This window comes from Lates calcarifer, linkage group LG15 (genome assembly GCF_001640805.2).
Source record: "Lates calcarifer isolate ASB-BC8 linkage group LG15, TLL_Latcal_v3, whole genome shotgun sequence".
Classification (NCBI taxonomy): domain Eukaryota; kingdom Metazoa; phylum Chordata; class Actinopteri; family Centropomidae; genus Lates; species Lates calcarifer.
In genome coordinates, this window is record NC_066847.1 from 840,774 (window position 1) to 854,618 (window position 13,845).

The window sequence follows — 13,845 nt, forward strand, 5'->3', positions numbered from 1 at the left end:
CCTTTGACGGTTGGTCGCCTCCGAACTGAATTCGGAAAATCTAAGCGGGAACTAATCGGAGAAAACACGAAATATGTACGGTTACAGCTGTATTATCAATGTACTGTGATTTATGTAGTTTTTATGTGTTTGTTTGAGACTGTTTCATCCGAAAATATTTCGAAACTGTGGTTTTAAACGGTCGGTAAAGGTCGTGACAGGTGTTTCCCCTCCTTCAGCCACAAGGGGCAGCAGTGAACACGTTCCTGCGCTGAGAAAATGGCGACGAAGAAGTCGTTCGCAAACAAACCTGGGGAAGCTGCACAAAGGTGATATTTCTTCTTTGTTTGACGCGTTTTTAATCGTATTTTTTATTTTTTTTTTACAAGCGGAAAAGGCTTTTAAAATGATGTCTGGTTCCTTAAACGTCGCAAGTGAGATTCATTCACTCATCGAAACCCCTGAATGTATTTCAGGAGCCCGCCTGTGCTAGCAACACACCCACTCCAGGTGTACAGGTAGAGGCACAGCAGCTAACGACCATTTTCATTGTCGATTATACTTTTTTATTAAAGCAATAAATAATTTAGCCGATAAAATGTTCAAAAGTAATGGAAAAACCATTTGCTTCTCATTGCTGCCATTGATTAGAGGGCAGATAATCAAATGAAAGCTGTAATAACCAGTGTAAAAATAACCTGCTTAATTGGTCACATGGGTTTTAAACTAAAGTTGAAACAATCAGTCAGTTCTTCAGTTTGTCCACTGACAGAAAATTAATTGGCAAAGATTTTTCAGCACAAAACATGTCGATGTCTCCACTGATGATTTGTTGATTGTCTTTGTTTTAAACCAAGAAGTAAAAGTCCTGCATTCAAGAAGTAAAAGTCCTGCATTCAAACGTAAAAGTGTGACTGATCTGTTGTAATATATGACATTATTAGATCGTTAATGCTAATGCTAGTGTTGTAGGTTGTCCAGTGGTGATCAACCAAGGGGTCGGGTCCCCCTAAAGGGTCACCAGATAGATCTGAGAGGTTGTGAGATGGTTAATGGGGCAGACCAAGTGCTGTTACATAACCTTTTCAGACTGTTCTCTGACTGGCCTTTTTTCTTTCTTTCTTTCTTTTTTTTTTTTGGAAAAGTTTGGATGATTTCTGTTTCTTGGACCTTCACAGCTTTTTTCCCTCAAACCATCTGGGAGGTTTACATGGTAAATCTCTCTAATAACAAATCATAGACATTTGAAAGTGCTCTTTTTTTTGCAGAGGGTCATGCAACAAAATGTTGAGAACCACTCATTTAATCTTTTCCTGTGTATTTCATAAACTTATCATGTGTTGTTTATGTGAAATCTTAAAGTATCTATAGATTACATTCGTCTGCTGCTGTTTCTTTCTGTGTGGTTTTAGTCCTGATTGATGGAAGATGGCAGACAGCAGGTCCTGGCCTGAAAATCAAACCAAACAGCTTCCACAGTAGAAAACAAAGAGTCACACAAAGAAACAGTTCAAAGTTTAAGCAATACCAAGGAAATTAAAGAGTTTTCCAGGCAGAGTGCTCTGAGGCCAACAGTAGAGGAAAGTTCTGCTGCTAAATTTTCAACCAGTCAATCAAATAAGGGACAGTGTCCGTTATTTGATTGACTGGTTGAAAATTATTTGGCAAAGATTTCATTGTTTGTCTTATTTTTATAAGCAAACATTCCATAAAGTTTCTGGTTCCAGCTGTTGAATATTTCCTCCGTTTTCTGTGGAATTAAACAGAATGTTATTTTTGGTTTTGGACAAAACAAGCGATCTGAATATCTCAGCGTGGACTCTCGGAAATTGTGATGGATATTTTTCACTATTTTTGGGCATTTTACAAACCAAACAATTGAGAAAATAATCAACAGGTATGTAAATAATCTCTAGTTGCAGAATGATGCAGTGTTCAAGTGTTCTTCACGAGCCAAAAAAGATAAAAGTGAAGCAGTAACACTTACAATCTGTAAATGATCAAACCTTGAATAAAGCTGTCAGAAACATCTCTATATATCACTACCAGACTCCATTAACAAAAACAGGAATTTTACAGAGCAGAACACAGGAGCTGCTGGAATACCACTGCCTCCATCTGTTAGTGTGTCTGTGTTACTGTGTGACTTTCAGTGGTGGAAGAAGTAATCAGATACTTTACTGAAGTAAAAGTACCACACAGTAACATAAACACACTAACAGATGGAGGCAGTGGTATTCCAGCAGCTCCTGTGTTCTGCTCTGTAAAATTACTGTTTTTGTTAATGGAGTCTGGTAGTGATATTTGGTGATGTTTCTGGTTCTTACTCTTTAATGAAAAGCTCTGTCTCTGTAGGAATCCTATCCATAATGTTGTCAGACATTCACTGAACATTCCTTGGAAAAAAAAACTGAAATGTAATTTCTTTTCAATTGTTCACAGATTTAAATCACTGATAACTGTCTATTACTGCAGATCGTTTTTCAAAGCATTGTAGTTTTTTTCCACACTGGGCAGACAGCCATCTTTTCAGCTTGCAGAGACTCGTAACTCACTGGAAATAGATAATCAAGACTCAGTCTGTTGATGGTGGAAGAAACAGGCTGCAGGTTTTTAAACTAAAAGCAAGATTTCTCTTTTTAAGTCAAAATAAAGGGGGTAAATTAATGATATTATGCATGTAACATTACATTTTAATTAAGCTTCTTCTGGTGTTCTAATGATAATCTCTGATAAAGCTGCAAGTAATAGTTATTTTGATTAATGATGAATCATTTTATGATTATTTTCCATTAATTTCCTCACGTCAGTACGTCACAAAAGTCTTCAAATATCTTCTTTTGTCCAACAAACAGTTCAAAGATTTTCAGTTTTCTGTCACATGTGACAAAGAAGCAGAAAATCCTCACATTTAAAAAAACTGGAACGAGAGAGGTTTCTGTGTTGTTGTGCAATAAATGGCTTCATTGATTAATTTTTGCTACAGTCAACTCATAGTTTCAGCTCTAGAGTCAGAAAAAAGTTCTGTATTCAAGATGTCAGGTTAAATCTAACTAAACTTTCTGGTGACTGGGGAGGCCACTGAAGAATCATTCTCCTGCTGGAAGTAGCCGTTAGAAGATGGTAAACTGTGGCCATAAAGGGATGAACATGGTCAGCAACAAAACTCTGATTCAGACTGATTGGTGACTGATTGGTATTAAGGACCCAAAGTGAGTCAAGAAAACATCCCACCCACCATCACACCAGGACTGTGGACACAAGGCAGGCTGGGTCCATAGATTCAGATGTGGTTTGAGAAATAAATAAAATCCTTTGCTGTTTTAAACATTACAATCAGCAGATAGAAGAAGACAACATTAACACATTTTCACCTGTCCAATCAGACTGTGTTCTCCAACTGTGATCTGAAAGCTCAGTCTCTTGTGACCGCCACTAAGCGAGAAGTACAAAAGTCACAGCTCTGTACTTGACACAAGCTGGACTGCCTTTGAGAAGAAGCCAACATCCACTGGAGCTCTGACTCTGTAGCTTTAACCAGAGGAGCTAATTGTCTGCCCCGCTGACTGTAGAAAAGCTTGGCTGAAACTTCAGACTTGTTTTCATAATGATGTAAGAGCCAACTCTGTCCTCAAATTCTCTGGAAATCTGGACCACATGATTCTTCACTTGGACAGAGATTCACAGATCCAGCCTGGGATTTATCTTCTTTCCTGTCTAACTGTGCAGACTGAGCCATGCTAGCAGCTGTTTGAGTTAAATACTGGGGTAGCATCTTGGCTGGCCTCTGGAACCGGTTCATCTCAGTTTAAACAGAAATGGGTGAAGCCAGTGCTTTGAGACATTTGTTAGTCAAGTTCAAGTGAATTCAGTGTTATTTCTATAAAAGGAAGTTTGTTATGAGCTATTAACCTTCTTTTGCCAACTTATCCCTCCGAGTTGGAATGAGAAGATTATTTCTTTTCTAAAGAGAGACTGTAAGAATAGTTTTGTTTTCTTTGGTAGCTGCAGTTTGAGCGATGAGCTGCAGACTCTCTGCTGAGCTGATAAGCAGAGTTGAGCTGTTAACTCCCTTCATGGTTTTTAGCACCAGCTGGGACCTTTTTCAGCGTCTCTATGATACAGGCACCAAACCAAACTGTAACAGTAAAGAGGCAGTCAGGATTGATCTGAAAATCAGGTGTGGTTGAGAAGGTGCTACCTAAATGCTTCTGCTCCAGCCTTTTCTTGAAAATTTCCTGATAATTTTCATCTTTTATTATTCTCTCTCCTCTGTGGCCAAATAAAGTATATTAACCAGTTTTCTTCGGAAATCACCCACATGTCCACTGTGACCAAACTGAACACCTTCCAACATAAGGCTCAGTGTGTGAAGGTCCAGAGCACAAACATCTGTTTTATTCTTCTAAAGCAGAAGAAGCCAACAGTCATCACATGTCATTTCTCAGGAAGAAAATTCAAATTTTAGCTTCATGTCAAGAACAATCATTGTTACTACATTGCCCGGTCCTAAAAAGTCACGCACTCTAATGCTATATTGGACCGCCTTTAGTTTTGATCACGGCATGCATTCGCCGGGCATCGTTTTGATAAGTTCATGATATGTCACAACATTTATTTCTGTCCAAGATCTTGTTTATAATGGGAGAGTTGGACTGCTGCGTAACGTCTTCTCCAACACGTCCCAAAGATCTGGAAGGTCTGGACTCTGTGGTCTCATGCTCCCTGAGCCACTCTTTCATCCTGGCGTTGTCTTCTTGGAATATGACCACACCATCAGGGAAGAAAAAATCCACTGATGGACAAACCTTGTGGTTCATATATGCAGGTCAGCTGAGCTAATTTTTTGGGAATATGACGTTGCTGAACCTGGACCTGACCAATTGAACCAACCCCAGATCATTACACTGCTGCCACAGACTTGTACTGTAGGTGCTAGGCATGATGGGTGCATCAGTGCATTCACCTCTCTTCTTACTCTGATGTGCCAGTCAGTCTGGAACAGAAGTAGTTTGTAGTAGTGAAGTCAGCATATGGAGACAATGGGCTTATTTTAGTTTAAATCTTGATGAGGGTTCACCCAAAGGCATATGGAAGACTCCAAGGTTAACTGGAAGAAGGTTCTTGGGTCAGATAAGTGAATTGAATTCTTGGCCATCAGACTAGACAATATGTTTGGTGGACACAAACACACTATCCCCACCATGAAGCATGGTGGTGGCAGCATCATGATGTGGGGATGCTTTTCTCAAGCAGAACCTGGAAGGCTTGTGAAGGTAGAGGGTAAAACAGATACAGGAAATCCTGAAGGATAATTATCAACTATTTGCTTAGTTAAATTCAGGGGGTGACTTTTCTTGGGCTAGGCAGTGTAGCTTCATATCTAACAGACTTGTAACAGTGGTATCGATGTTCTCATCTAATTCTTAGCAAGAAATCTAACAAGGATTTTTCCCAGAATGGACAAATTATTCCTTTGGCTTGAATGTTGGAAACTAACTTTATTGAGAACTTTGGAGGACTTTACATAAATGAGCTTCAACTTGATGATGGATTTATAAGCCCGATCCTGAAGATGAAAAAAAGCTGCAGTTACAGTTGCCCTGATTCACATACACAAATAAAAAGTAATGAATTACAGTTTATCTACCTCTTCTGCAGAGTGTGGTGGGAGGAGGAGTCCGTCAGCCAGGTCTTATCGTCCCTCCTCCTCCCTCTCTTCCTCCTCCTCTTCATCATCCTCCAGAAACAAACCTTCAGCTCACTGCCTGACGGAGGGACTCGTGTGTTTGGATGCAGAGGAAACTGATGCTGCAGCAGCAGATCTGTAAGTGACTCTGAATGTCTGTTTACTCATGTGCAGTCATAGAAAATGTGCAAAGATGCAGAATTTAACAGCTGGAAAATGAACATGATGAAATTTGACTTTGCAGACTCACATATAGATCTGCAAAATTCAGTTTCTTAAAAGTTCCTCGCAGCTGTCTCTAATGTCAGGAAGGACTCATTTTTGGATTTCGTTACTTTACCCATACCCAGTTTCTTTATTTTTGGAGTATATGGAGCTCTGTGCGCAGTTCTCTGCTGGGCTCACACACCTGTAGGTGACCAGGGGAAGGCACTTGTCTGCATTTGTGGGGCGTCGCCGGCCACGAGATGCACAGGACTGTACAGGGCTTCAGATACTCAGCTGAACATGAGAGAGGTGCAGAGAAGTCTGCACTGAGCATTGAGTGTTAAATACAGTGTCTGCAGACTACATTATATTATTATTACTATCGGACAACTAATGCATCAGGTTCTGCTTTTTATGTCATTTCAAACATTTTATTCTCATTTGACTGCACCACTTTAAAGCTAAGGTGGAATTCTTATCACCCAGATTTCAGTTAAATGTTTCGGTTAAAAATAAACAAGACAATATATATACATTATAAACATCTATCTATCTATGTATCTATCTATCTGTCTATCTATGCACTGATACAGAGCAGTATTGGATTTTTGCTTTGATTTGTCAGGTAGTATCAATTGATTATCAACACTATTACAGCTGCAGTAGCTTTGTGCTGATAGAGAACTGTTGCTTGTTTGAAAGTGTTTTTTACATTGCAGATTTGCGTGAAAATTTTTAAACATGACCACATTTTATACAGAGTATAGTTTGGGTCAAATGTTTTTAACTGATCACTCAGTCATCCTCTCAATCGTCATGTATGTCACACAAGAAGTATGTGGAGGTGTATTTATCTGCCCTCTGCTTGTATGGTTGTGTTTATTTGTGCTTCAGAACATAACTGCTGTGAAAGAATCAGAACATTTTTATTTCTGTGATTCGCTGTTTTGTTCTTGCTGATGCTGCAGTTGTTGAATTTGAGGGCTAAGTCTGGTGATACGACTTCTCTTCTTGCCAACAAACCTCATGAGTTGTCACTGGTCTTTATGAAAAAAAATAAATGTTGTCTTGTTGTTTACTGCCTGTATTCTATAATTTTACAAGTTCAAGGATGACTCTGGTGTTTTTCCCATGTTTTTGGGTGTAAATGATTGATAGGGACAGAAGTCTTTGGAATTGGTGCAGTATTGATCAAGAACGGTGAACCCAGCCATGTCATGGTCTGTCCACTAAAGTTCTTGTTTTTGTCACTGACAGGCTCAGATTGTTATTCCAAGAGTCTGACAACATTATGGATAGGATTCCTACAGAGACAGAGCTTTTTATTAAAGAGGAAGATCCAGAAACATCTCTGTATATCACTACTAGACAACCTCAGGAGCTGCTGGAATACCACTGCCTCCATCTGTTTGTGTGTTTGTGTTACTGTGTGGTACTTTCATGCATGTAATCTATCTGATTACTTCTTCACCACTGAAAGTCATTTATGATTTCTCAGTCATGGGTCAGACTATGCCTGTCTTTGAACCTGGTCTTTGTTTTGATCTCAGCTACTCACCAGTCAAGTTTCCTGCCAAAGTACTAAAAACTGCCTCTGTGACAAATGTTGCTGTGTTAGGAACAGGTCAACCAAAGAGTGGTTTTTATCCCAAGCAAAGATCAGTGGTATCTAATAAAGCTTTGTGATGGATACAATCTCTCGGGCTGAATGTGAGGGAGGAAAAACTCAAACTGAGAATGAAGCTGTGATCCTGTGAGAGTGGGTCTGGACTGAAACTTTTTTCATGAATGGTTCCAATTATCTGCTGCAGTAAGAGAAATGAGTCATTACTATCAGCTGTTGCAAGTTGCACTTGAGCTAATTTGGCTTTTGGCAATTGGCTTAAAATCAGAGCCATAGCATGGTGTCTTTTTTTGAACTGTTCTTTAACATTGCTTCAATCCTGTTATAAAATAAGCAGCAGGCGTCAAAACTATAAAATGTGCCATGATTAGTTGATTGACAGAAAATGCAGCTATTTTGATAATTAATTATTGTATTTTTTTTTTGTTTTGTTTTTTTTTGCATCTTATCAGCACAACAATCCAGAAAATAATCAACATAATTTTTTCCATCAGAGATATAAAACACTAGATAATATACAATATACATGATCTCATCTGTTCAGCACAGCTAGCTGGTTTTCTTTATTTTATGTTATCAAAGAGAACAACAACAGATAAATTGAAATTTGAACTAGTGTTCAAAATGTAGTGTTTATCTGAAATGATCTGCTTGTAGTCAGCACTCACAGTGCGCCAGTGTTAATCATTGTCACTTTGATTTACTGCACTGCCTGCTATCTTATCAGTAAACAAAACTTTCTGTTGCTTTCTATGTTAATGCAAAATGGAGAAAACTTGGCATTTTGAATTCTACACCATAGATGAAGACATTAGGGGTAAAGGTGACATTTTCTAGTTTGCAATAATATAATCACAGTAGTAAATCTGAACTCATCTATTGCCTGTCGCTCTGGTTCTTGAACCGGTTCCATTCAGGGTTCATGGGACCGTGGTTCTATCCCCTGGTGGACTACAAGGCAGACAAATTAAAATGACCTATTGATCTTTCAGACTTTTAATTGATAAGTTTGAGAGTTCACTGACATTTTCTCTGCATGTTTAAACAATACTTTCCAGTCTTGCTGTTTCAGCAGGACTTTTTTTTTTGTATTTCATTAGCAAGCGTTGAAGTTGAAGAAAAGTGACAGTACCAACTCTGTTGTATCTGCACTGTAGGAAAAGAGAATCTCCTGAGTGGTCCCAAAATGAAGGGAAGAACAGGTGTTCTCTTCAGCCTCATCATAGCAGCGTATTCCTATGGCATCGCTGCTGAGATTGGTGAGTTGTGTTTTTTGGCACTGGTTCACAGTTATAGGACAATGTACTCCAATGCTGTGTCTCAAATCAGATACTTCAGTTAGTACACTTTAGTGGAAGTACACTGTGGACACACTGGCGTTATGTGTTGTCTCAAATCAAACATGGCCATTGAGCACTTCACCAGAAATGAGGATTATACGGCCATTGCCTGCCATTCTTTTGCTACGTAGCCAAGATGCTGACCATTGAGAGTGAGAAGTATCCATCGTTCTACATCAACCAGTTACTTATAGGGCATTGCATGTTTCTACATTTGTGAATGCACTTATGCACTCAAAATAGTAAGCATGAGTTTAGAAGTATGAGAATTGAGACACAACATGGGTGTTGGGCAACATTTTCCCTTGACTAGTTATTCATGAACATACAACGCTGAATTTCCTTTCCTTGTCCAGTGTGTGAAAATGCCACTGTGGCTGACATCGTCTTCCTGGTCGATGGCTCCTCCAGCATTAGCCCTGACAGCTTTCAGGAGGTCCAGAATTTTCTCCGCAACATCATCAGGGCACTCGACATCGGACCCAACAAAGTTCAGATCGGCTTGGCACAGTACAGTGATGTCCCTCAGCGGGAGTTCCTGCTGAAAGACCACAAAGACAAGAAATCACTGCTGGCTGCAGTGGACAGACTTTCCCTGCAAGGAGGGGGGACAAACACGGGCAAGGCCATGGACTTCCTCCATACTCAGTACTTCATCAAAGACGCAGGGAGCCGAATCGGCCAACGGGTGCCTCAGATTGCTGTGGTCATCACAGATGGGGAGTCCACAGATGAAGTGGTTGATCCCGCCGAAAAGCTTAGGAAACTCGGAGTCATTGTGTTTGCCATCGGGGTGGGACAAATCAATGAGACGCAGCTTAAGAACATTGCCAACTGGCCCCCAACGCGCTTTGTACACACCATTGACAATTACCAGGCTCTGGAGGATCTGAGGAAGGATCTGCTACAAGTTGTTTGCACCTCTGTGGATGATTTGAGACAAGGTAAGGCAAATGATCACAAGAAATAGCCACAGTTTGTCATTTGAAATGGAGAAAATCCAAGACTATCTGTGGCTACTACTGAGGTTTTTGTCCATTAAGGTTGAAGTCATACTGGGCTTGTTTGTTTGAATCTTAGCCAGAGATTAATTGTCCCACCCTGCTGCTAACCCTTATCGTAGACAGTACTTCACAATTAGTTTACTACTGTTCTGATCTTTTGCTATCATTTTGGGGAGAAAATCATTACTGCGCAGTTATAACCTTAAAATACAAAAATCCATATGTGGCTTCTTCTTCTGACAACTTGAGCCTGATTAGCAGACTGTACTATACTGTAAAAAATGCAATAATTATTTGTTATGTCTTATTTCAGCTTTGGTGGACAAGTTTGCAGATATTTTCTTCTTGGTGGACAGTGGCATAACTCAAGGAACGTTCTCTGAGTTTAAGTCAGAACTTATAGAATTGATCAGACAACTTAATGTTGGAGCGTCCGCCTACCGCATTGGTTTGGCTCAGTATGGTCGAGATACCAAGGTTGAATTCCTTCTTAATACTTATCAAACCAAGCAGGAGACCATTGGCGCTGTCCGACGTTTGCGTCTGCGCCCACAACCCAACCAACCACGTAACCTGGGCAGGGCTCTGCAGGACGTCAACACTCGGTTCTTCACACCTGAGGCTGGGGGCCGTGCGCACCGGGGTGCCCGACAGTTTCTGATTGTTGTGAGTGGAAAAGACTCAGACGACCCGGCGGTGTCTAAGGAGGCTCTTAAAATCGAAGCAGAAGGCATAATTATAGTGGGGATGAGTGGAGGTGCATCACTGAGTGAAATACAACGTTTTGCAAGAGTTGAGAATTCATTTGATTCTGTCAGAGTAACTCTTCTGAAGGATTTGATCGTAACTGAGGAAAAGGAGGATGTTGCTGAAGGTGAGAGAATTTTCATTGATACTGTTATCATTATCTAATTTTCTGCATCAGTTACTTTGGAGTCAACTAAAAAAAATATAATAAATAATTATTTGAAAGGTTTTCTTTTAAATCATTTTATCCTTCATTGTAATTGGCTTTTGAAAATGGATTTTCCAACATTTTATTAACAGTCAATCTATAAATGGTTGTGTATAAATGGTATGTTCAAAATAGACACAAAAACCCATTATTTTGTTAACAGTTTAATGCTGGTTTTTGACCCAGCTGCTTGTTCTGCAAATCATACCTACTGGATTGGCCTATACGATAGTAATAGCACCAAAAGCATCAAGTAAGCTGGTCAGTTAGCAAGAGATAGCTCACAAACTTTTTAAAGATTGTGTTACATAGCGAGCACTCCTCTTATTTGTTTCATCTTTGAATATATTTGAATGGGTAAGTAGATGATGTCTCAACTAAATTAATTACACTCCTTTCACAGATTGCAAAGGTGCCAATGTTGCAGACATCGTGTTCATTGTTGATGAGTCGGGAAGCATTAGAACTGAGAACTTCCAGCTGGTACGAAGTTTTCTGCACTCGATTGTGAGCGGCCTGAATGTCAGTCTGACTAGAGTACGAGTTGGCATTGTTTCGTACAACACGGAAGCCACAGCACATGTCTATCTTAACACATTCAAAGACAAGGCTGGTGTCCTGCAGTACATCAACATCCTGCCTTACAATGGCGGTGGTACAAACACCGGAGCTGCCCTAGACTTCACAAGGGAAAACATCTTCAATGAAAAAAAGGGCAGCAGGAAAGGTATTCAGAAGGTGGCGGTGGTGATCACAGATGGTAAATCCCAGGATCCTGTGACTGAAGCAGCAACTCGTCTTCGTCGGGCTGGTGTCACCATTTACGCTGTTGGAGTCAAAGATGCCACTGAATCTGAACTGAAGGACATAGCAAATCACCCACCTGAAAAGCATGTTTTTATTGTGGACAGTTTTGCCAACCTGAAACCCCTGACACAGACTCTGCAGAAAATCATGTGCAAGAACATCATTGATGAAGCGATCAAAAAACCTGACATCAAAAAAGGTTTGAGCAATTGTTTTTTGATTATTGTGTTTATGGATGTGAAGTTAATGTAAAGAGAAAGTAAACAAGAGAGTGGGATGTGTGGACTACCAAGTAATTTTGACCTATCCTAAAAAAACTAAAAAACCTTGTTCACAGAATGAACAATGAAAGCCAGAAATGCCTCTTCAGTTTCAAAGTTATTGTTGGTTTTAAGCCAACGTCCTGTCCTGCCTGTCCTGTTGCTTCTTGAGCAGCTATTTAAATTTAGCCTTTTCTCAAATATTTGCCAGTGTGAATGTTAATTTTAATGTCCCCTCTCTTTGATCATGAATGAATAATGAATGTAGTTCCTTTTTCTCTCCAGTGTGTGAACGAAAGGATGAAGCAGATATCTTCTTCCTGATGGATGCATCAGGAAGTATTGTGGATGAAGATTTCAGTGTCATGAAAAAGTTCATCATTGAGTTCATTCATGCCTTCAATATTGGGCCGAAACATATCCGCATGGGGCTTGTGAAATACTCAGATGACCCAGTTTTGGAATTTGACCTTGCAGCCTACTCAGATGCTAGAAAGCTGGAGAGGGCTGTGGAGTATACTGAACACATCAGAGGCCGGACATTCACAGGAAAAGCACTGTCAAAAATGGGTGATCTCTTTGTGAGTCGTCGTCAAAATGTCCCAACATACCTGATTGTCATCACAGATGGAAAATCTGATGAGAGTGATCCAGTCAGGATTCCTGCTGAAAAATTAAGGGCGCAAGGTATCAAAATCTATGCCATCGGAGTGAAAGACTCAAATGAGGCTGAGCTGGTAGAGATTGCTGGAGACCCTAAGAGGACTTTCCAAGTCACTAATTTTGATGCCCTGAAGTCCATCAAAGAAGACGTCATCAGAGACATCTGTATCCCAGATGGTAAGGACAGCTTGTCTAGACAGAGCAGTTGAGTTGAAACCAGAACATTCAGGGTTCTGCTCTCAAAGCAAAAAAGCTGTAAATCACATAGACTATTGTATTATAGCAGAATTCTAAAAATATGGGCTTGAAACATGAGCTAAGTCAAGTGTATATTCTGTGATTCACCTGTTATGTCTTTGTGAGGATGTTAAAAAAAAAATGCAAATATCATTTTTATGTGACAGCTGTGGCTGGTGGTATTATGTTTTCCATCTGTCTGTACCATTCTCATGAATAAGACATCACAGTAGCGCCTTGAGGGAATTTCTTGAATTTATAGTTTACAAGAAATTTGAATGATTAAAATTTGGTGGTCAAAGGTCACTGTGACGTAACATAACATGTTTTTGGCCATAAATCGGGAATTCACATGATAATTAACTGCGACTGGACTGGTTGGCTGAGGCATTCAAACACAATAATTCTAGTTTATTTAATATGTCTATTTTTGATGGTTTGTAATAAACACCATATTGCATAAGCCTCAGACCATCACAGGTTAAATGTCACCATCTCAGCAGAAGCCAATCAAGGGGCTGAGGCTAGTTCAGTTATGGCTGTAATAGCAGTTACAATAACAGTTTTTCAAACAGCTAAAAAGTTGTAAATTTGATGTTTGACGAGAACACTGGGTAAATATGAACTTGGAAGAAGTGACCAAGTCACCGATGATGTAAGTGCGTACTGTGCCATTATGTGCTGGGTTCATTTGAGTGAGCTTCCAAAGGTACTAGTGTTAGTTTTGTGCAATCAGTCATTTGAAACATCCCTAGTAGATTGTCTGTTTCCTATAATCTCTGTGATAAACGATGACTGAGCCCTAAGGCAAGAAAAGGGAGGAAAGAGGAATGTCACACTAACATTTATGTGTTCTGTGTCAACAGTTTGCCGAGACGAATCGCTCGACATCATTTTCTTAGTTGACAGCTCTGCGAGCATCTATTCCCAAGATTATGAGAAAATGAAAGACTTCATGAAATCTATCATTAACAAGTCTGTCATTGGGAAGACTGAGGTGCATGTTGGTGTCATGCAGTTCAGCACTGATCAAAAACTGGAGTTTCCCCTGAACCCTACCTTCAGCAAAGAGGAGATGTT

General features: G+C 39.8%; 1 protein-coding gene across 1 annotated transcript in view; it reads left to right on the plus strand.

The window, feature by feature from the left end:
• The first annotated feature begins 5,598 nt into the window (after positions 1–5,598).
• Positions 5,599–13,845, plus strand: part of LOC108881847 (collagen alpha-6(VI) chain) — a 67,549-nt gene continuing 59,302 nt past the window's right edge. Inside the window, exon 1 of the mRNA XM_051076347.1 lies at positions 5,599–5,806. The gene's annotated coding sequence lies outside the window, so the exon portion shown is untranslated. The remainder of the gene's footprint in view (positions 5,807–13,845) is intronic.